The sequence below is a fragment of the Malania oleifera genome, chromosome 3 (genome assembly GCF_029873635.1).
Source record: "Malania oleifera isolate guangnan ecotype guangnan chromosome 3, ASM2987363v1, whole genome shotgun sequence".
NCBI lineage: Eukaryota > Viridiplantae > Streptophyta > Magnoliopsida > Santalales > Ximeniaceae > Malania > Malania oleifera.
In genome coordinates this window covers 83813795-83839854 of record NC_080419.1, presented here as the reverse complement: position 1 = coordinate 83839854, position 26060 = coordinate 83813795, and positions in this window count along the sequence as shown.

Genomic DNA, 26060 nt, shown 5'->3' with positions numbered 1-26060 from the left:
TTTCTTTTAAAAACTTTTATGAACCTATTATGTAGTGAAATAGTTTAGCTTACATTTCTCTATATAAAGGAATACTCTCACATGAGTCACTACACAATTCATCACTAGATTCTTTTTGTGAGCTAGAGTAGGAATTTACTTCGTTGTCTTTCGCCATGAAGAAAAGGTTATCTACGTCTTGATCACTTGATTCATTTTCTGATTCACTAGAGCTTGAGTCATCCCAAGTTGTTGCTTTCATCGTCATCCCAAGTTGTTGCTTTCATCGCTTTCTTTTTCTTCTTCTTGGTGTCTTTCTTTAGCTGTGGAAGCTTTATATGTCCTACTTTCTTATAGTTATAGCAAGTCGGGGTTTCACTCTTTGTTTCTTTCTTGCTTGTTTCACCTTTATCAGTTTTTAAGCCTCTGAATTTTTTAGCAAATCTCTTGTTCTTTTTGAAGAATTTTCGTAGTCTTCTAGTGAATATGGCTATATCATCGTCATCTAATTCGTTGTCTTCTTCCTCACTAAAACTTTATTTTGCTGCTTTAAGAGTTATTGACTTCTTTTGGTTGCTACCTTCAGTGGTCCTTTCATTTATTACCATTTCAAATATAAGGAGCAACCTATCAATTCATGTAAGGAGGTGTTCTTCAGATTTCTGCCTTCAGTTATGGCAGTAGCCTTAGGTTCCTATACCAATGGAAGTCCTTTAAGAATTTTTCGAATCATCTTATAAGTAGAGTAGTTCTTCCCTAGTGCACTAAGAGAATTTATTATGTGGGCGAACCTAGTATACATACTAGTGATAGACTCTTCAGGGTTCATCCTAAACGCCTCATACTCGCTGGTAAGCCTATCAATTCTACTATCTCTCACATCAACCGTTCCTTCATAAGTAACTTCAAGCTTATCCCAAATTTATTTACCTGATTTACATCCTATGATCCTATTGAATTCGTTGGCATCCAAGGCACAATATAGTGCATTCATTGCACTTGAATTTATCTGCAGCATGTTCATATCATTGTCGTCAATTTTTTTTCCTTTTTAGGAATTTCTTTGTTATCTACAGTTTTAGTGGGAACGAGGTCGCCATGTGTGACTACTTTCCAGAACTTCCAATCCATTGTTTTTTAAAATATTCTCATTCCTAGTTTCCAAAAGATGTAGTTAATACCGCAAAAGATAGGTGGTTTAAATGAAGATTAGCCTTTGCCAAAAGGGGATACACCTAGGTGTGTCATGGGGATCTTTATGTAGCTTCTAGTTTAAGATTTAGTATAACCTAGGGCTCTGGTACCAATTGAGATTAAAGGTGTACTCTCAAGAGCGGGGTGAATTAGGTTTTTAACATTTTCTTTTAAAACTTTAGTGAAGTATTACCCTTTTCAAATTAGTTTGCTACAATCACACAGACACAAAAATTCTAATCAGCGACCGTACTATTCCAATCAGGAGTCCTAGGAATATATGAATATGAATATGAGATTACAATCCAAATCCAAATTTCAATGCTTCAATAGTTGAGCAAAATTCAAGATCAATTATTCTTTTCAACAATGAATAAGCAAACTCAGTAAATTTGATCTTAAGTACCTTGCAATTTTCTTTCAATGAAATAATCAAATTCACACGATTTATCTCAACTGTGTATTTAAAACTTAGTATTTAAAGCTTGTCTAAATATTAAATCCAATCCACACAACCAATTAATTCCTTGATTCAAATACAAGCAAAATCAGTATTCAACAAATTCCCAAAATTCAGAAAATTCTCAATAATTATTTAAGCATGCACACTGTTAATAATCTTGCAATAATGTAAAAGGTTTAAGGGAAGACGTGTTGAACACCAGATTTTTTACAAGGTTGGGCCAACGACCTACGTCTTTGCTTCATGCAACACGCTGTGATGATTTCCTTTCCACTTCATTACTTGGTGAAGCAATCCTCTCTCCATTTAATGTGGACATCCCTCTCTAACGAGAACAACCCTCTTGCTAGGCAATGATTCAACAATCCTGAACCGTCAAATAAAAACAAGAAACAAGGAACAAAATTGTTCATACAAATAAGTACTCTTAGTTAGAGAAGATTTGTACAAGTTAGACTCAGTATACTTCAATCAAAAACAATAAATAAGTTGAAGTGATGAGTCCCTAAAATGCATGATTTTAGACCCTCATTTACCTTTGTTTATCCTTGTTTTATTATGTAATTACTTATAGTTATCATTGTTTAGAGTTATGCAAGGTTTGTTTGTCTTTTCAGGAAAAAATAGGTTAAAACCAAGGAATTAAGTGTACGAGAAGCTAAAGAAGAATTTGGTGACAGGCAAAGCTAAAATCAGATGCTCAACCAACCTCCTTAAGCTCCAGATCATCAAAGGAAAAGAAGACTTTGCTCGACCAAGGGGTGCGACTAGCAACCTAAGGGGCGACTAAGTCCTCACTAGCAGAATCCAAGGTTCAGATTGAGGAAGAATTGCTACAAGGGACGACCAAGCCCTCGACCAAGTGACTCTCAAGGGTGACCACGTCAAGATACTGAGGCAGGAATAAGATTAGAAATACCAAGATCCTCGATGATGTGCTCGACCAGAGAGGCCATGAGGTGTGACTATGCCGAGTTCCTAAGATTCCGTGAAGTTTGAGATCTTGCAAGCATCGAACATCAACTTCACTAGCAAGACCCCATGGCGTGACTGTGTAACGACCTGCTACTTATTAAGCATTTTTTTTGTCATCTATATATCATAATATCATCTGTCTGAAATAGTACTGAAAATAACTCAGGCTCAAAAGAGCACTAAAGAAACTCTGTCTGTCATACATAACTAAGCAGCGATACATAAAACTGGGAACTGCTAAATACAATACCAGATAACTACTCTGTTCTAAATTATATTTACAATACAAAAATACCCACTGACATCACTATAATTTGGAAACTAGCGCAAAACTCTGATATCTCAAAATACCTACCCCTTCTTGTATGGGCAGCACAAGCTAATCTCTATCCGCGAGCCTGATCTGCTCCCCTAACTGGATCTCCTGAAAAATAGTAAGTCATTGGGATGAGCCAACGCTTAGCAAGTGGAAATATGCTATTACTAGTGTGTGACGGCTAAGTTTAATCATTTAAAGTACTAAAACAATACTGTAATTTGAGAAAACTGGTAAACTGTACAAAATATATATCTATCATGTAATCTTTAAAATATAACTGTGTATCTGAGTTTGCTATCTGAAGGTACTGCTAATATAATAGTATAAACTACTTCTGTGTGATATATCTGTACATAGCAACTTTTTCTATACCCTGTGATCTGTATATCATGATATATCCCCTCATGATAGGGTTGTGCGACCCGTAGGTTGGACTTACTCTAGTCGGCCCTCTAGGTAAGTCAATCTCTATCATCCGCCAATACGTAATGATCTATGTAGATCCTAGCCCACTGCGATCACTCCGGGCTATCTCAAACCTCTATTATCGTCTAACCGGCTATCTCAACTCAGAATGCTGGAGAGACTGCAAATCTCTCCTAGCACGGTTAAACGGAATCCACATGCTATCTAAGTCATGTGGTTGCATGTGTCTGAAATTAGCAACGGTACCGTGCTCTGCTGTAAATATATCTGTCTGTACTTTCCATAGGGGTCTGATATCATGTAATACTGTATATATATATATATATATATATATATATATATATATAAATATATAATCATCTTGCTGCTTTTAACATGATTTCAAAAACAACCATAATACTATAATTTTGAACTGTATTATCTGAGATTTCTGACTGAAATATATATATTATTTGTCTGTAACATATGTGTTTTTTGTCTATACTATCTGTAATATCTGTATAAAATATATGTATATAATATCTATATACTCTGTATATAATATTTGTATACTCTGTATATAATATATGTAATCTCAGAATAATCTGCTGTAGCATCTTGATGCTATCACTGTATAAATTGTTTGAATAAATTGTCTGAGTGTTATGGTTTAGACATGATGTTTTTTCTCTGGGAAATACTGTAAGTCTCATTCATTGCTAATAATCTGAAATATATGAATATCTGTATATCTATAATACTGTAAAATCTATATACATTGCATTGTAATAAACTCATGCCACACATTTGAATAAATACAATGTCATGCTCAATTTCTGTAATTCTACTATAAAAATAATATTCATAATTCTATGGAAAAATAATTTGATCTGCATGCTTGTAAATACACATTCATAATATTCTATATACATATTAAAATTGCTAGCATAGCATATTTCCCTTACCTTAAATCTGAAAAGCCCTTACTAAATTCTGGCCCTATACCCGCAGGGTTCCTAACTTAACATCTTGAAAACAAAATTTCCCAGAACAAAATATCAGTATTTTTTTGTATACAACACTTCTTATAACTGTAGGGAAAGCATATTATAAATAAAACACCTCACCCTAAATTTGGGATGAATTTCAAATCAACTTTCCCCATGATCTGCTCTAGTAGACTTGTAGAGAACTTCGCCAGGAGCGTCGTGGTGGCCTCAGATCTTCAATCCGGTGAGAAATGGGGCCAGGATCGAAGAGAGAATGGGAGAGGGTCGTGAGAGAGAGAGAGAGAGGAGGGTTTCTACACTGAAATTTCTATCAAAATTCCGAGTTTAGCTATTTATAGGGCTGAATTCGTCGACGAAACACGTCACCTCATCGACGAGTCCTATAGAAAGTTCATCGACAAACCTGCACCCTCGTTGATGAGTTTCAGTATGCTTTAAACCCTCTCTTGGTATCTTCTCGTCGATGAGATGGGACCTCGTCAATGAGATCCAGATGATCCCTCGTCGATGAAACCCCCGTGTTCGTCGACAAGTCTTGTGGGAATTTCTTGGGTTATTACATTCTCCCCTCCTTATAAAATTTCATCCTCGAAATTTACTATTTGTATTACCTTCTATCATCCCATAAAAGAAAATGGTATAGTTATTTTATTACTTACCCTCACTTATGGAGGGGGAATACCATGGTTACATTCCATGTTTCTGAGAGATTACACATATAAAACTAAAAACTATCTACTAACTAAATCCATACATGTACCTACAAAACAAATTTATCTAACTATTATACTTTACCTGAGTACCTCTATACCTCTTGGACCAATTGCGGGTATCTCTATCTGATCTGCTCCTCGAGCTCCCCAAGAAGCTTCCTCTATAGCATGATTTTTCCACAAAACTTTCACTAAATGAATTTCTTTTGTACGTAATCTTTGTGTCTTTCTATCTAATATCTGTACTGGTGCTTCTTTATAAGCTAATGAATCCTCGAGTTCTATCTCTACATAGCTAATGATGTGGGACGGGTCTGCGACGTATTTCCTAAATATAGAAATATGAAACACGTCGTGTACTCTGGATAAAACTGGCAGCAAAGCTAGTCTATAGGCAACTGACCCTATTCTCTCTAGTATCTCAAAAGGGCCAATAAACCTAGGGCTTAACTTGCCCTTCTTCCCAAATCTTATAATCCCTCTCATAGGAGCTACTTTCAAGAATACCCGATCTCCCACTGCAAACTCTAACTCCCGGCGGTGAGTGTCTACATAACTTTTCTGCCGACTCTGTGCGGTATTGATTCTTTCTTTAATTAGTCGGACCTTGTCACAAGTCTGCTCAACAATCTTAGGACCCAAAACTCGCCTCTCGCCTACCTCATCCCAGAAGAGAGGAGAACGACATCTCCTACCATACAGTGCCTCGTATGGATCCATGTCGATACTAGACTGGTAGCTGTTATTGTAAGCAAAATCAACTAATGGTAGAAACTGGGTCCAACTACCCCTAAAGTCCAGCACGCACACACGAAGCATATCTTCTAAGGTCTGTATTATCCTCTCAGTCTGACCATCTTTCTGGGGATGGAAAACTGTACTAAATGCTAACTGTGTACTCATAGCCTCCTGAAAGCTTTTCCAGAATCGTGAAGTAAACTGAGGATCCCAGTCTAAGACTATGGATATTGGTACATCATGGATGCGAACTATCTCCTGAACATATATCTCTGCTAGTCTGTCCATGGAATAGCTGACTTTAATAGGGATAAAATGGGTAGACTTGGTCAAACGATCAACAACGACTCAAATTGCATTCAATCCCTACCACACTAGTGGTAACCCCATAACAAAATCCATGGAAACGTGGTCCCACTTCCATTCTGGAATAAACAACGGCTGCAACTGCCCTGCTGGTCTCTGATCCTCAGCTTTAACCTGTTGACACGTCAAGCACTGCTAAACAAACTCGACAATTTCTCTTTTCATTCCACTCCACCAAAAGTACTCTCGTAGATCCGTGTACATTTTAGTACTGCCAGGATGGGTTGTGTATAGTTATCTGTGAGCCTCCTCCAATATAGTTCTCCTGATTTTGGTATCTGTAGGAACACAAAGCCTATTACGAAACCGCGGTTCCGTCATCTGATAAATGTTGAACTCCTCTCCCTGACCATCCCTTACTCTGGCCATAACCTCTGCCAACTTTGCATCATCACCCTAAACTGCTTTAATTTTCTCATATAGGGTAAGATGTATAACTAGGCTAGCAACAAAAGCTTGTGGACTATCTTCTACCAACTCTATGCTGAGTCTCTCCAAATCCATCAGGATCGGGTGCTGAATCTCTATGGTTGCTAGTATTGGTTCTATTGACTTCCTAATCAGAGCATGTGCCACTACATTCACTTTCCCTAGGTGGTAACTAATAATACAGTCATAATCTTTGATAAGTTCTAACCACCTTCTTTGCCTCATGTTCAATTCTCTCTGGGTGAAGAAATATTTCAAACTCTTGTGATCTGTGAAGATTTTGCATTTCCCACCGTACAGATAATGCCTCCAGATTTTAAGAGTGTACGCCACTGCAGCTAACTCCAAATCATGCACAAGGTAATTCTTCTCATATTCTTTAAGTTATCTAGATGCATATGCAATGACCCTTCCATGCTGCATCAATACACACCCAAGCCCCTTTAGGGATGCATCACTGTATATCACAAACCCATCCTCTCCTAATGGAATAGCCAATACTGGGGCTGTAACCAACCTCTACTTCAACTCCTAGAAGCTCAGCTCACAGTCATCAGTTCTTTCAAACCTTACATTTTTTCTCGTAAGTCGCATTAACGGACCTGACAAACTGGAGAAACCATCCACGAAGCGCCGATAATAGCCTGCAAAACCCAGAAAACTCCTAACTTCTTGAACATTTCCTAGCCTCATCCAATTTACCACTGCCTCTATCTTACTCGAATCGACAAATACAACTGCCTCAGAGATCATATGGCCGAGAAAAGAAACCTATTTCATCCAGAATTCACATTTCTTGAACTTCGCATATAACTTTCTCTCTCAATGTCTGCAATACCAGCCTCAAATGATGCTCATGCTCCTTGAGTAGACCAGTATATCATCAATAAATACAACTATGAATTGGTCTAAGAACTGATGGAATACTCAGTTCATTAAATCCATAAATACTGCCAGTGCGTTAGTCAACCCAAATGGCATCACTAAGAACTCGTAATGGCCATATCTCGTACGAAACGCCGTTTTCGAGATGTCCTCTGCCCTTACTTTCACCTTATGGAAACCTGACCGCAGGTCGATTTTAGAATAAACCTGGGTCCCCTGGAGCTGATCAAACAAATCGTCAATCCTGGGAAGAGGATATTTATTCTTAATTGTCAATTTATTTATTTCCCTGTAATCTATACACATCCTCATGGTCCCATCTTTCTTTTTCACAAATAAGACTGGTGCTCCCTAGGGCGACATGCTGGGCTTGATGAATCCCTTATCCAGTAATTCTTGCAATTGATCTTTTAATTCTTTTAACTCGACTAGGGCCATTCAGTAAGGGGCTTTAAATACTAGCGCTGACCCTGGTAGAAGATCCATAGTAAACTCAACTTCACGGTCTGGTGGCAAACCAGGTAATTGTTCTGGGAATACATCTAAAAATTCTCTAACTACAGGGACATCATCTTGTTTCAATTCTTCTTTCGATGATTACTTAATGTAAGCAACAAATCCCTGGCAGCCTTCTTGGATCAATTTTCTACCCTGAACAACTGACACAAGCTGTGGCAAAGAACGTACCCGCTAACCAAGAAATCTATATTCTGGCTCGCCTGGAGGTCTGAAAATCACTTCTTTCAAGTGATAGTCAATACTAGCATGATTATCTGCTAACTAGTCCATACCCAGAATTATATCAAAACCTTGCATATCTAATATCACCAAATCAACTGGCAATATTTTCCCCTGAATAGTTACTGGAAAACCCCTGAGTACCCTTCTACATCTCACCACTGACCTAGTCGGCGTAGCTACTGCTAACCCAATATCTAACAACTGTGCCTCATACCCCATTAGCTTAGCATATATCGCAGAAACAAAAGAATGGGCGGCACCTGTATCAAATAAAACAATAGCTATAAATGAGAAAGCAGTAAAGGTACCTGTAACTACGTCTCCAACTGCATCGGCATCACCTGGTGTCAACGCGTACACTTTCTCCAGTGCCGTATTTCTCTGCTGTCCTCCATGGGGCACCTGATAACTACCTCGATATGGTCTAGGAGATGGTGCCTGAGCTGTCAATCTCTGACATGACCAAGATCTGTGCCCAGGTCTCCCACAATGGTAGTAGACATCCTCACCCATCTTGCATTCACTTGGATGTCTGCGGCCACATCTAGGACAGGTAGAAGCAGCTCGTCGACCCTGAGAACCACCATGGCCCATCATCCGTCCCTGACCACCTCCATAGCGCTCTCCTCTCCATGGCCCTCGGCTAGAGCTCCCCTATAAATCCTGAGGCACAGACCTCTTCCTCTGACCCTGAGCTGGAATGCTCCTCTGTATACCACTCTCAATAACAGCAACTCTATCCACCACCTCGGCAAACGTCTGAGCTTGAAAGCCGATAACTTGCTCAAATAAACTCTGCTTCAATCCCTCTTCAAACTTTCTGGCCTTTTTCTCTTCTTCTAGTGCTAAATGTGAGGCGAAACGGTATAACTCAAGAAATTGTGCAGCATACTGTGTCACCGTCATCAACCCCTGAGCCAGATGTAGAAACTCCGCTGCCTTTGCACTCCAAATGATACCACAGAAATATCGCTTGAAGAATAATTCCTTGAATCGACTCCATGACACTAGCACTAGATCCGGCCTCTGCTCCTCAATCATACGCGCTGATCTCCACCAGCGCTTTGCCTCCCCTATCAGTTTAAACGTCGCAAATGCCACTTTTTGCTCGTCTGTGCATGCATGTACTTCTAAAATCTCCTCGACATCCTAACCCCAATTCTCAGCCACAATCGGGTTAGGTCCTCCATCAAAAGAAGGAGGCCTCATCTGCGTAAACTACTCAATCGCGCAGCTACGCTCTCTTCCACTCCTAGCCATCTCACCCTTCACCTGCTAGGTGACACTGCATAATACAACATTTGTATCTCCACCTCCCATACTGGAGGGTCCTGGTCTGTTACCTCCAGCATCCATACCACTGCTATCTGTATCCATCCTAAAAATACACAAAACGCTATTTTAAAATCCTATAAAAATCTCTACCTTACTCCATCCAACTAAAACTTCAAATTCACTATCAACTATTTCCCTTGTTCCTGCCCCAAAACCCAATCCTGCAACCTAAACACACGACTCATCGATAGTTTACTATGACTTTCCTAAAATCGTCACCCTAGGAAAAATACAGAAACCATCACGATAATCCTGTATTCAGACCACAGAACAAATCCTCAAAATCTTTTCCTATATTCTGGTATTGTATTCGCTACATTATAGAGTCTATAGAACCTAGCAACCTAGGCTCCGATACCAAGCTATAACGACTTGCTACTTATTAAGAATTTTTTTTTCATCTGTATATTATAAAATCATCTGTCTGAAATAGTACTGAAAATAACTCAGGCTCAAAAGAGCACTAAAGAAACTCTATCTGTCATACATAACTAAGCAGCGGTACATAAAACTGGGAACTGCTAAATAGAATACTAGATAACTACTCTGTTCTAAATTATACTTACAATACAAAAATACCCACTGATATCACTATAATTTGCAAACTAGCCCAAAACTCTAATATCTCAAAATACCTACCCTTTCTTGTATGGGCAGCACAAGCTAATCTCTATCCGTGAGCCTGATATGCTCGTCTAACTAGATCTCCTGAAAAACAGTAAGTCATTGGGATGAGCCAACGCTCAGTAAGTGGAAATATGGTATTACTAGTGTGTGAAGGCTAAGTTTAATCATTTAAAATACTAAAATAATACTGTAATCTGAGAAAACTGGTAAATTGTACATAATATATATCTATCATGTAATCTTTAAAATATAACTGTGTATCTAAGTTTGCTATTTGAAGGTACTGCTAATATAATAGTATAAACTGCGGCTGTGTGATATATCTGTACATAGAAACTTTTGCTATACCATGAGATCTGTATATCATGATATATCCCCTCACAATAGGGTTGTGCGACCCGTAGGTTGGACTTACTCTGGTTAGCCCTCCAAGTAAGTCAATCTCTATCATTCCGGGCTGTCTTGATTTATGTAGATCCTAGCCCACTACGATCACTCCGGGCTGTCTCAAACCTCTGTCATTGTCTAACCAGCTACCTCAACATAGGATGCTGGGGAGACTGCAAATCTCTCCTAGCACAGTTAAATGGAATCCATATGCTATCTAAGTCATGTGGTTGCATGTGTCTGAAATTAGCAATGGTACCGTGCTCTGCTGTAAACATATCTGTCTGTAATTTCCACAGGGATCTGATATTGTGTAATACTGTATACGTAAATAAATATATAATCATCTTGCTGCTTTTAACATGATTTCAAAAACAACCATAGCACTGTAATTTTGAACTATATTATCTGAGATTTCTGACTGAAATATATATTATTTGTCTGTAACATCTGTGTTTTCTGTCTATACTATCTGTAATATCTGTATATAATATATGTATACTCTGTATATAATATTTTTATACTCTGTATAGAATATTTGTAATCTCAGAATAATCTGTTGTAGCATCTTGATGCTATCACTATATAATTTGTCTGAATAAACTGTCTGAGTGTTATGGTTTAGACATGATGTTTTTTCTCTAGGAAATACTGTAAGTCTCATTCATTGCTAATAATCTAAAATATCTGAATATCTGTATATCTATAATACTGTAAAATCTATATATATAGTACTGTAATAAACTCATGCCGCACATTTGAATAAATACAATCTCATGCTCAATTTCTGTAATTCTACTATAAAAATAATATTCATAATTCTATGGAAAAATAATTTGATATGTTTGCTTGTAAATACACATTCATAATATTCTATATACATATTAAAACTGCTAGCTTAACATATTTCCTTTACCTTAAATTTGAAAAGCTCCTACTAAATTCTGGCCCTATACCCACAGGGTTCCTAATTTAACATCCTGAAAACAAAATTTTCTAGAACAAAATATTAGTATTTTTCTATATACAACAGTTCTTATAACTATAGGGAAAGCAGATTATTAATAAAACACCTCACCCTAAATTTGGGATGAATTTCAAATCAACTTTCCCTATGATCTGCTCTGGTAGACTTGCAGAGAACTTCGCCAGGAGCGTCGTGGTGGCCTCAGATCTTCAATCTGGTGAGAAATGAGGCTAGGATGGAAGAGAGAAGGGGAGGGGGTCTTGAGATAGAGAGAGAAAGAGAGAGGAGGGTTTCTGCACTGAAATTTCTATCAAAATTCGGAGTTTCAGCTATTTAAAGGGTTGGATTCGTCGACAAGACACGTCACCTCGTCGACGAGTCCTATAGAAAGTTTATCGACAAACCCGCACCCTCGTCGATGAGTTTTAGTCTTCTTTAAACCCTCTTCTGGTATCTTCTCGTCGACGAGACGGGACCTCGTCGACGAGATCCAGATGATCCCTCATCGGTGAAACCCCCGTGTTCCTCGACGAGTCCTGTGGGAATTTCTTGGGTTATTACAGACTGAGTCAACAATGCTGAAGATTCAAATCCCTACTTTCCTGGGAGAATTGATTAGGGTGTGCATAAGGAAGACATGTGAGCGACTTGGTCGACAGCGATGATCTTCTAAGCGAGATATGCTGCAGACTTTCCTAAACTTTGAAACGAACTTTGTAAACCCTAGAGCCTATAAGTAATCACTACAAACATGAGCTCGAGGTTCCCTTTTGGCATCTCTTAGGTTAAGAGACTTGAGATGTCATTGAGATCCAAGTTAGAGTAGGAGTAGAGTAGATTTCAATTCCTACTTCGTTGTGTGCATGAAGTGTTCGACGGCCTGTGACAATCGGTGGCGTGTATGTATTATCCGTGTATATTACATGATCATTCTATTGTTCCTTATGGCATTGGTGACAGACGTACTGAATACAAAGGATCGATCTTTTTTCTTGCTTTCTCTTTACCACTTTCTTTTACATGCTTTCCTTTACCGCTTTTGATTTATTGCTATGATGAATAATGAAAGGTTGCAATAAGGAATAGCACTACTATTGTTTCAGTTAGGATAAGCAGCTGGCTATGGATACGTGGAGGTGTTCTTGATCGTGGAGACAAGGTATACTCCAGTTCCCAACCGTGCTCTTGACGGTTGGTGCACCCTTGCTACCTTGTGCCCTCGAATGACCCTCTCCCGCTTTTGATTGAGATGACTCTAGTTAGTACTCTTATGTATTCCTAGTTGAACGTAGTCAGAGGCAAGAAGTCCAAAACATGATTCATAATCTCAGCACTGCTTTGTAGGAGTAGGGTAGTATAGTTTTTACTTGCTTTCCTGTAGTTGGTTAGATTTCACCCTTTGCAAAATATCATCTTTTTATCTTTATTTTTACACAAGGCATTAATAAACTGATTGAGAAAAGTTTTATAATTGCACGGTTTAGTCCCTATGGATCGACACCTGACTTCCCCACTTTCTACTGAACTTGGGAATAGTTAGTTTTTATAAATATTATTTTTGGTAGTTAAGGACCCAAGCTTTGGTGAGCCTAACATGAAGTTTAGAGCAATATCACCAGTATTTTGATTAGAGATTGAGAATTTCAGTAGAACAAATCAGAATTTCGTGTAGGAATTTCAGCAATAACTCAGCAATTCTTCAGGAAAGCTTTCATCAATAGAATTCAGAATTTTAAATCATAAGTGTGTTGTGAGTTGCCCTAATGTGCGAGAATAAAACATATAAATAGTGCACAACGGTTTCTTACCATTTTCCCCAAGATTTCTCTTAGTTTGGAAACCAAGAAATCAATTTTGGAAACTTTATCAGCACTGTTAAAAAACTAAAACATAGACTTCAGTTGACTAAGGTCTGAGGGTCAGTCGACTGAGCTTTTTAAATTTAGCACATTTTGAAAGTCAGTGTTGAGTCAGTTGACTAGACTTTAAGAGGTCAGTCATCTGGTCTTGTTATGTCCATTTATTTAAAAATTAAGTGGCACATCAGTTGCCTGATGATGAATCATCAGTCGCCTATTTTGCTTGCCACTTCTTTGTTTTTCAAAATTTAGTTTCAACACTTAACTTGTAACTTGGAAAAACTTACTTGAGACTTTGAGAAAATGTTTTCTATGATTTAAAAAATAAAAATATCTAATGCTCTAGGTTTTCATGCTTTAGCTTCCATGTTATATCCAACTTTAAATATTCCTTTAATATGCTTTAACTTCATCATTACTCAAGACTTGAAGTACAAACTTCATTTAAGCTCTTCAAACACTCGAACTTGATCTCATGAACACTTTTAAGCCCTAAAACTATACTTAAACAAACATGTTAAGTGCCCTTGATTTGTTATCATCAAAACTAGATTTAGCCTTGTTAGGTGAACCGTATTGCATAGCAAAATAACAATGCAACAATCAAGGAAGAACCAAATATGGAACACACCCACACAGTATATATGAAAGCAAATAAAAATCAACATAAGAACACACGAAATTACATGGTTCAGCAATGCCTACATTCACAGGAGCAGTCATAAAAGTTTCACTATCTTGGTGGCAAAGGACACAATACAATGATCTTCTTACAATGAGAATACACCTAGAATGATGTATATATCAACACTATGGAGGTTTCCCTCCAAACACCCAACCAATTTAATGTTCACATTCAAAATTTGAAAATATGCATAGCGTTCCTAAGCCAAAATGTTGACGTTATAAGGCAGTATGCAAATTGTATGAAATCTGCTGCCAAACTATTGACGGTTTAGCCAAACCATTGATGGTTTCACTAATGCTCCTCGGCACTTGTGATTTTTCACTATGTTTTCTTCTTGTTTATGCATCCCATCAAGTATATAAGTCACATAACACAACAATCTCCACCTTGGTGAGTATACGCTCTTTAGGAGAACCCGAAAACATAGCTTATTGTTCCACCTTGGCCTTAGAACATTAGGATGAATATGTCTCCCTTCTAGCACTTGTAGACATGAAGTAAGTCCAAGCAACGCTTGAACTTTTCAGTAGTAACCATTTTTGTCAAAATATTAGCTGCATTTTTAGATGTGTGAACCTTCTCCAATACAAGTTCACCTGAAGTAATCAATTCTTGAATCCTGTGGAACCTTACATCAATATGCTTGGTTCTAACATGGTACACTTGATTCTTGGCAAAGTAGATGACACTTTAACTGTCACAACGCAACACAACCCCACCTTAGTGTATACCCAGCTCCTTGACCAAACTGGTAAACCATAAGGCTTCCTTTGCAGTTTTGGCAACTAGCAGATATTCAGACTCAATTGTAGACAATGCCACCAGCGATTGTACCAAGGACCTCCAATAGGTGGGTCCTCCACAAAAGTAAAGAAATAACTCGTTGTAGACCTTCTATCATCCATATCCTTTGCAAAATTAGCATCAACAAACCCCACAACTGATGGGCTATTCTGTTACGTACCAAATATAATGCCATAATTAGATGTACCCCATAAGTATCTGAAAATCCATTTAACAGCCTCCCAATATCGTCTACCCGGATTAGAGAGAAATTTACTCACCACACTCACTATGTATGCCAAGTCTAGTCTTGTACATACCATGACATACATTAAACTCCCCACAGCACTAACATAGGGGACCTTTGACATGTCCCTAATTTCATCATCCGTCCTTGGCCATTCAGTGGTAGACAATTTAAAGTGATTCTGTAAAGGTGTACATACCAATTTAGTATCACCCATGCTAAAAATTTCTAACACCTTCTCCACATAACTGCCCTGAGATGACCACAACCTCCCTGTAGTTCTATCCTGATAAATTTCCATCCCAAGTATCTTCTTGGCACCACCAAGATCCTTCATATCAAACTCTTTATGCGATAGATCCTTTAACTAATTTACCTTAACATGACACTGACATAAAACAATAAGAAAATAATAGAACCATCATCAAGGTCTTTCACATACGCGCAACAGTCATACTCACACCTCTTGTAGCCTATCTAGATCATATAGAAATCAAATCTTTTGTTCCATTGCCTTGGAGACTATTTTAGCCTATACAGAGACTTCTTTAACTTGCAAACTAAGTGTTCTTGCCTAGGTTCATTGAATCCCTCTGGTTGTACCATATAAATTTGTTCTTCCAAGTCACCATGGCGAAATGTTATCTTCACATCTATTTATTTTAAATGCAGATCATAATGAGCTACTAATCCTAACATGGCCTTGATGGAAGTGTGTCAGACCACAAGTGAGAATATTTCATCATAATCTACTCCTTTCTTCCATGAATACCCTTTTTTCACTAATCGTGCCTTGAATTGCTTTCATTCCTTTTATGAAATTGCTTCTTTCCTCCTATATACCCATTTTCAGCCTATCGCCCTCTTCCCATCTGGAAGTTCCACCACAACCCAAGTCTGATTCTTATGCAACGACTTCATTTCCTCTATCATAGCAGTCATCCACCTACTTTTCTCCTAGCTGTGCACTACCTCTTGAAATGTAGTTGGATCATTGCTACTGGTAATGAACACGTAAGAGACTAGATCATCAAAGCCATACCTTGGAGGTGGTCTAACAGTGCGTGTGGATCTCCGTATAGGAACATTGTCAACTTTCTAGTTTCCCGACCTAGAGCTCCCAGAAATTGGTGGACCAAGATCATTGTCATTGCCTTGAGTTCCTAACTCCACCTGCACAGAATGCTTATCTCTGCACCAGTTTTCTGGCTTTTGTTTCTCTTCATCAATAACTTAAGTATGCTTAACCATAGCTTTCTCATCGAAAACTACATCCCTAATGATCACCACCTTTTTTTCCATTAGACCCCATAACTTGAATCCCTTCACACCTTTTTGATACCCCAAAAAGATGCAGAGTCCAGAATTTGCGTCAAGCTTCGGTCTCTCCTCACTAAACAAGTGGACATAGGTTGAACACCTGAATACCTTCAATCTAAAATAGTCTACCACATTTTCCATCCATACCTCTTCCCCCACTTTCTCCTCTAGTGATGCCTTTGGCGATCGATTTACCAAGAAACAAGTCATACTAATTGCCTCGACCCATAAGTTCTTCACTAGCCCTGCATTAAGCTTGAGACACCGAGCTCTCTTAACCAAAGTCTGGTTCATTCTTTTAGCCACACCATTTTACTAAGGTATCCAGCTAATAGTGAAATATACCCTAATGCTCTATTGCACACAAAACTCCATGAAACGAGAATCGAAATACTTGGTCCCATTGTCTGATTTGAGGTATTTAATTCTCCTCCCCATCTAGTTTTCCACTTCACCTTTCCACAACTTAAACTTGTCAAACGTATCTGACTTGTGCCGCACGAAGTAAACCCAAAATTTTCATGAGTAATCATCAATAAAACTCAAAAAATAAACATGTCCGCCCCTTGATGCTACTCTCACCGGTCCCCAAACATTAGAGTATATGTAGTCAAGAATACCTTCCGTCTTGTGAACAACTGATTTGAATTGTCACCTGTTTTGCTTTCCGAGAACACAAAACTTGTAGAAGTTCAGCTTACATATTTTCATACTCTTTAGAAGTTTCCTCTTAAGAAGTTCTTTCATGTCATGTTCACCCATATGCCTAAGCCGCACATGCCACAAAACACTTTCATCAAATTCAAAATCTATGACTGCAGCTCCACCTACAACAGTAGTTCCCTGCAGTGCATAAATGTTTCCATCTAACTTTTTCCCTTTCATCATTGTTAGATTTTGCATACCTTCATTATTCCACTTTCGTACTTGTAATTGAATTCATTACAATCCAAATTTTTAAGTGAAATGAGGCTCTTCCGTAGGTCCAGTATGTGTCTTATATTACTTAAGGTTCTTGCAACACCATCAAATATTTTGATTCTTACATCTCCAATGCCAATGAGTTTACATGATACAACATTGCCCATAAGAACTAAACCTGAATTTACCAACCTGTAAATTGAACCACTCCTTATTTGGAGTCATATGGTAAGAACATGCTGAGTCTAGGATCCACAAGTCTGTGAGGCGATCCGACCCTGATGAAACTGAAAGTGTATCATTGTCACTGCAATTTAAATTCCATTCTTCAATTACATTTGCTGATTTTGAAGTACCTTATTGATTTTTAGCATTCCCTTTATTCCATTTTGGACACTTTAGTTTAATGTGCCCCTTTTTTCCACACTTAAAACACTGGATTTCATTTTTCTTCTTGGACTAAGATCAGGATTTTTGACTCGATCCATTTTTTAATTTTCCTCTCCCACGTTCATGGTTACTTTTCACAACAAGTCCCTCTGCATGATATATTTCATTGTTGACTTTGTTTCTTTGATGAAGGACAAGCAATGCACTTGTCACCTCATCCACATTTAGGGTCTCTTTGCCCCATGTAAGAGTTGTATCCAAGGTCTCATATGTGTGAGATACTGGTAGGGAATTTAGCAGCATCAATGCTTTATCTTCCTCTTCAAATTTCACATCAACCTGCATTAAATCACTTATGATTTGATTAAATGCATTGATGTGTGGGTGGGTTCAAATTCGAACCATCCATCATATTAAGCCAATAAAGCTTTTGCTTAAGAAAAAGTTTATTTGTAAGAGATTTGGACATGTATCAGCTTTCAAGATTTTGCCATATAGCCTTAGGAGAATCCTTTTCCATGATGTGATTCAACGCGTCATCCGCCAGACATAGCCTGATAGTTGCTACTGTCTTTGCCTCTAATTCCTACCAATTTGCATCATCCATGCCTTTTGATTGAACACCATACAAGGCTTTCACCATCTCTCGTTGCACATGCAAATATTTCACCCTTCTTTACCACAACCTAAAGTTTTTGGTTCCACAAAATTTGACAACGTCAAATTTTACAGACGAAGTACCTGATGCCATAACAACAATTGCTCTGATAACAAATTGTTGTGTATAGAATCGTATTGCACAACGGACTAACAATGCAAAAATCAACGAAGAACCAATGGAACACACCCACATAGTATATATGAAAGCAAATAAAAATCAACACAAGAACACAAGGAATTACGTGGTTTGGTAATGTCTATATCCATGGGAGCAACGGTAAAGTCTCATTATCTTGGTGTTAAAGGACACAATACAATGATCTTTTTACAATGAGAATACACCTAAAATTATGTATATATTAACACTACAGAGGTTTTCCTCCAAATACCCAACCAACTTAACATTCACATTCAAATTTTGAAAATCTGCGTTGGGTTCCCAAGCCAAACTATCGACGAATTGGGCCAAACCATCAACGGTTTAAGACAACGTGCAAATTGTCTAAAATTTGCTACCAAATCGTCAACCATTTCATTACTACTCCTCGACATTTGTGATTTTCCACTATCTTTATTGGCTTTTTGTGTCCGATCTCTGTTTTGATGCTGACAAACCACCAGTGTATATTTAGTGCTTAAATAGGTAACATTTTAGAACACACACATAAGGAGACTGAAAATGGAAGTTAGAAGAAACTCGAAGAACATGTACATTATCTGGCGCATTCCAAGGAAGTCACAAGGGCAAAGAGGATTGAAGATATTTAAATTTCAGTTGTATTGCATTTAGTTTTTCTATTTGGTGTGTAATAATGCATTGTATGCATGGTATGAATGAAAGCTCAGTAATGACCATAGAATGACCTTAGTGATCACCTTAGGTTGATCGACGCCGGATTTTTTCGATAGGCTCAAATGACCTTAGATACACCCTAGGTCCCTGCACTTCACTTTGGAAAATAATAGGGGTAAAATACGGTTTAAGGTTTAAAAATGAAAGGGCTTCGGGCGACCAAACCAGGCACGTTAAAAATGCCTCGGTCAACCGAATAGTTGACTGGTCAAAATTTTGACTTGGGTGGAGCAACCGAATCGAAATGAATTGAACATTCATGGTCGATCAAACATTGAATAAGGACTTTTTTACCTTCCTCGGGCGCCCGAACTTCGTGTTCAAATATACCTCGGGTGACCAAATCCTTAAGTTCGGCAGACCGAATTATTGATCGGGTGACTGAACCTCAAGCAGGTTGGAAATCGCCTTAGACTCAGCCAAACGAACCTTTCACCGGGCACTCGAATGCATAAAAAGTTTTTTCCTTCTGTGAGTGTTCAGGCAACCAAACCTATGGCTCGGGCGAACGAAACTCTCAGGTTGGCCCATTTTTACCACAGGTAATTAATGGTAATTAAGATTAAATTTAATTAAACTTTTCTAAAATTACCAATAGGTCCCCAACGGTCATATTTTGTTGAAAAGCTATAAATACCCCTTCATTTGCTTTGATTAACAAATAATTTTCTCTCAAATATTTTTAATCTCTTGTTAATCAAAGTTCCCCCACTTATATTTTTATTGCAAAATCATTGTTGGGGTAAAATTTTATACTCCAAACTCTCTTTATTATTCCTTATAAAATCTTTTGAAAGAGAGTATATATTTTGTTTGAGCATTTTGTATTTCAAAATCACTTACTCTCTCAAGGCTACACTTTTGATAGACAATCATTGAGAGTAAGATTAAAAGTTCTTCACATTGTTTTTTTCTTTGATAAATATTTTTGTGGAGAAATTTTTATTTGAGTTTAAATCTTTTTTGTGTATATCATATACATTATTTTTCAAAGGTTGAAAATATGTTTTTGAGAAAATCACCCTTACTCTACTGAGCACATTTCATATCATTAGAGAGTGCATTTGTTTGAACTTTATTGTGTACATCTCTACTTGTATTCAAAAGCACTTTATCATGTACAAAATTTATTTTTATTGTACCAGTTGGGTTCATCCCATTAATTGAAATGGGGAGTCTCAGCCCCGTAAGTGAGACCGGTTCGATTTAGCCCAAAAATTGAACTAGGGAGTCTAAGCCCCGTAAGTGAGACAAGTTGGGTTCAGCCTTGTAATTGAGATGGAGTTTACCTCGCCCCATAAGGAGAGGTTGTAACAGCTTATGCTCTGCTCGTTTAAGTGAGCACGGATAGTGTAATCCTTGGGGAGTATGCCCAAGGTGGGGACATAGGCTGGTTTGGCTGAACCTCGATAACAAATATCTTTTGTGTCTCTCTCTCTTTATCTCATTTAATTTCAGCACTTTAATTTCCATATGTGTATGTCTATTCATTTACAGTTATAATTATTTGTATGCATATTTATTTTAAATAAGATACACGTGTATGTTTGCATTGATAACTTAATCGTTTTATATATAGGCTTTCAATATTGAATGAGATATGAACTGTGGTGAATTGGTGAAACGTTTAAATTAGCCAAAAAGTTTTAAAACCCAATTCACCCCTCCCCCTCTTGGGATCACACCAATTCCAACAATTGGTATCAGAGTAAGGTTGCAATAAGCTTAACCGCTATTTGCATAAAGATTACAATAGCTCATTTTTCTGTGTATCCTAGTTTTGAGGGTCAACTCTTTACAAATCATCCACTGTGTTTATTGTATAGATTTTACCACTTAGATATTGAAAATGTTTTTGTAAAATCAATTGATTAGAGGTTTTGGAAAGTGTTTGGTATAGCAAATCATATCCCATAGAAAAATGTTTTTAAGTGCGTAGTTTCCCAAAACATGAAAATGATTTGAATTTGCATGAAATGATTTTAATGCATATTATCTTGTGTGCCATGCATGTGTTATATTGTTGCTTAGTTACTAATGTCTTTAAAAGATTATATCTTGTAGTAGTCCTAAGGAATTTTGGGAACAATAGAATTTTGAAAAAATTGAGAGAGAAAAAGACACCACTTCGAGCTTAAACGTTTAAGGAGTAAAATGGAAAGGTATATATCTTTCTCCTTCTACTTTATTGTAATTTTCATGTCATGATTTGTATGTTATATCTTATGTTAAATCTTTGTATGAATCATGATTTTTTACAATTGCATGATATCTTATGAGGTTCGTTTCATAGAAATTTTCATATACTCATAAGATCTTAGAGATTGTTGTAAAAAGGGGTATATTGCTTTAAATGCTTAAATAATGTGTGATTAAAATTCTAAATTTTTGTATACACTATTATCATCCTAAGAACCATAGGAAAGACAACCCAATATGAAAATTGAAGTGTTATGTTCAATCTATGCTTAATATAAATAAATATCATTATGATTGGCTATTATATAACAATATTGGTTGTAGAATTATTTTGGCTGAAAATCCCCTTCAAATGGATAATGGTTTTAATTTGTGAAATGATGCTATATGTGCTGTAGTAAAAATATTTTTAAATATAGCATACTATTTTGTCCATCACACAGCAATGGGGTTTAGGGAATTTATCATAGTATTGTATATCATACAACCCTGAACTCATAATGCTCTTAAATGTTTAAATTTAAGGAATTCATAGGCTCATCCCCATATTAGAAAATATTGGTAATGTCAAATACTATTAATTGAATATAAAACTCTTTAGCTACATAACAAAGGGGGAGCAGAAAATTTAAAACTCATCCAATAAGCAATAAACTGTATTATACTTATCTTATTATATTTATTAGATGATTTATTGGTACTGAATGCAAATATTCATTTGTGCTAAATGATTATATTTTTTGATGAACAGATTATATTTTTCAACATAAACTGTTTTTGAGTTGAATGCCACCATCCATTACTTACATAATGATTTTATCTTATGATGGATAATTTATATTTCTATTAACTATTATTTGAACTATTGAATGCATGCTTATCTTGAATGCCTCCTACATGGCAGATGTAGTGATGTAAATTGCATGCTGGTAGTGGATATAGGTTCTCGCATGCTTGAGCTAAATTATAAATTGATTGCGTGAATCTATTAGGCTTTAGATACATGAAAAAATGGGAAAATGTTCAATTTACAAACAAAATGCTGCCAAAATTTTAGTAGAACTTTTTCCAAAAATAAAACTATGTATTATGATAATAATTTGATGCATGCTAAAATGTTTTTAAAAGAATGAGTGAATTATAAAAGAATATTAACTATTCATCCTTAGTAGAAGATGCATGCACATGAACATATAGGAAAGACTGCACTAGTCACATGATAAAACTCTTTAATAGTTAACTAGTGTTGTTGCGTTAAAAGGAGTTCTTATACTATTTGGTATACCTAGTGAAATTAATTTTTAATTAGTATAAGCAACATATTTCCCTTCCTAGGATGCACAGTAATTGAATAGGTTAATACATGTAAAATCCAAACCGCTATATAAATTGAAGACATGTAAACAATTTTTGTGTCTTAGGATGAACTAGTTCATAGACACCATTTGGTCCTAATCCTTGGATTATGAATTTCACTCTGGACCTTAATGGTTGATCATCATGTCATAACATTCAAGTCCATGTAACTGGGCGATTTGCATGACTTAGGGGGAGCTTTATATATTGCACACACTTGTTGTAGATTTTAAGATGTGTCATTCTTTTTTGAACCCCTATTGCATTACCTTTGAGTATAGTCTTGATTGGCTATCGTGCTTTAAACTGAAATGCAATATGTGCTAAATGCCAAGTATTTTCTACATGCTGAAATCTTTTGAAAGGATGATTTTTTTATGACTGCTCTTAAACGAACAGCATCCTTGAGCCTAATCCAAGTAAGCATGCATGAAAATATATAGGGAGAGCTCAAGCCCCACTCTTAAGAAAATGAATAAGAGTTTAATGCCTATAATCTCTTCATGCTGAGTAATATTTAGAAAGATGAACATGTGTTGAGTGTGCTTGGATAAAATTCATCCTTGAACATTAATGCTCTAATGTATGCCTGAGACTATACAGGAGAGTTTAAGCCCCATCCTTGAGAAAAGGATTAGAATCACCTGCCCCATAGACTCACATTTTTTTTATTGTTTCCACTTTTTGAGTCCAAAATTTTTCTTGTACCCTGAATATCATATCCTGTCTCTACTGAATCATTCTTTGATATGGATTGTTCACGATATGGATGAATACCATGCATGTCTTATTGTTTGACCATTAGCACATGTGTGTTTAGGGACATTTTACTGGTGAAATTTGTTTGTCTAACACATATCTAGTAAAATATGAAATTAGTACTTATACTATTTGAACTCTTAATGAATTTTCAAAATTTGTCTCAGTATAAGTAGCCAACAATATCTAGGCATGTATTCAAATTGATAGGGGGAGCATTTTTCTTTAAATCTCTATCTTGTTTTTCTTGCCAACCTTGTTGTTCCTAGATGGTTGTTTTCTTTGTGGCATATGCTTAGATGTGATAATATTATTGAAAATCTAAATTTGAGATATGTTGATTGCCACAATCATTTGTTTTGTCATATAGTCTTGAATTAATTTGTCTAAACCATTTTAGGATTTATATGGTTGTTTTTATGGTTATCTGTTGAAATATTTTATGCATAGATGCCTAACCAGAAAAACATAGCTTGCTTGAACTTTTATGTTAAAGTTTCTTTTTCAGCAAGCACAACCCCCAACATTTATTGAAAATCATAAGGGGATATATATATATATATATATGTGCTTATTTCAATTGCAAGAAATGAAATTTCATAGAATATATCTTGTTTTATGCTTGTATGCTTTATGCTTCATGACTTGTGTTATCCTATTTTAAAACTTTTATGTCATGAAATTGTCTTAAGTGCGTTGCATTGCATAACTGGTTCATTGATTGTTCATGAAATGCATATGAACTAGTTAGACCACTCTTATGCTCAAACCATCACTTGAAATCATATGCCCCATGTTTTTAAATTCCAATCTTTTGCGGGTCTTGTGTTGTGTTCAAAATGAATTGGTTTGTGTATACTTCTGGTTTGACCATATTTATCATGAAATTTTTTTTTTCAATAACCAGTTATATTGTGTTGTATGAAAAATAAATGCCAAAACCACAAAGGGAGAGTATTTTCTGAACAAATTGAAATTTTTTTTACAAAGGGGGAGTTCTCTTTGCTAAGTCTATTTCTAATGATCAAAATATTTTCTACTTAGCTTAGCCCTTTTGCTGATGACAAAAGGGGGAGAATATTTTTAAGCAAAATGATAATGACCGAAAGGGAAAATTTTTAGGGGACAAATATCTGAGCATGCACCTTAACGCAAAATTAAATTCATAATTTTGTTTGTTATGTCTTCTTTCATGAATATGCTTAAGCTATTATTGTTATTTTTACATTATGCATATTTTTAGGGGGAGCCATTTCAGGCTATACCTGTAATGACCTGTTTAATTTACTACATAATCAATCATATTAATTATCATTAACTTAAAACATAACAAAGTCAACCCAAACCCGTGGGTAGTGGGGACACACCTGTCATACACAGCGGAAACCTAAGCAGCAGTAAACATAAATTTTATCCACCCAACCATATAACATAATATACCAGAGTTGCCTACATTTTCACCACATAATGTCAATGTATATATACAATCCTCAAAAACACCAAAAAAATAAAACTAGGATCTTACACTAAACCTACCGACCCTAGTTCAAAGACTCACCCTCCTAGCGGAGTAGTACAACCACCTCAACGACGCGAGGATCGGTCCACCTGTCTTTCTGGGTTCCCTGAAATGGTTTAAGCTGGGGTGAGACACCTCTCAGTAAGGGAAATAAACTAAATACATTTGTGTGTTAATATGAATACTTATGTGCTATAATAAATATATTGTACATGTCATATGTTTGGAAATACTAATAAAACATGACTGAGTAAATATACAATTTCATGGTTTACTAAATCATACTGTATTTCACTGTTCATAAGACCATCTGATATAACTAGTAATTCTGAAATTCACTTAGGATGAATAGCTAGTAGATGTCATGTATTACCTCCCATGATGGGTTGTGTAGCTTGAAGGAGGGACCCGACAATGGCTGGCTGACCACTGCCAAGTCAAAAATATTTGTACGTACAATGGGCCTGCCACACCCTGGTCCATACTGTTAGGTGGATGTCTACAACTCTACACTAAAAGCCACATCGACTATCCATGCCCCACCCCCTCTACTAGCAGTGGCAGTTAGCACAAGTCTGAACTGAACTGAACTGTATAGCTACGGTACCGTGCTCCTAATAACTGATCTGAACTATCATCCAAGTTCTGATAACATATAGTACATGATAATATAATGTTTGAACATAAATAGATTGATAGCATTTTTCTGAATTCTATAATATCATAAATAATTACGGCCTTGCGTCGATTACATTCATAACTACGGCCTTGCGCCGAAACATGCATAAATGTGGCCTTGCATTGGCTATCAATCACGGCCTTGGGCCAAACACATCATGCATACTAATCTGAATAAATCTACTGTTTATCATATATTCTGAAATCATAGTTTACTGTACTATCATGTTATTCCTGAAAATAGCTAAAACATGCTTGTTATGTAAAATTGGCTTAACATAATACAATATGCGTA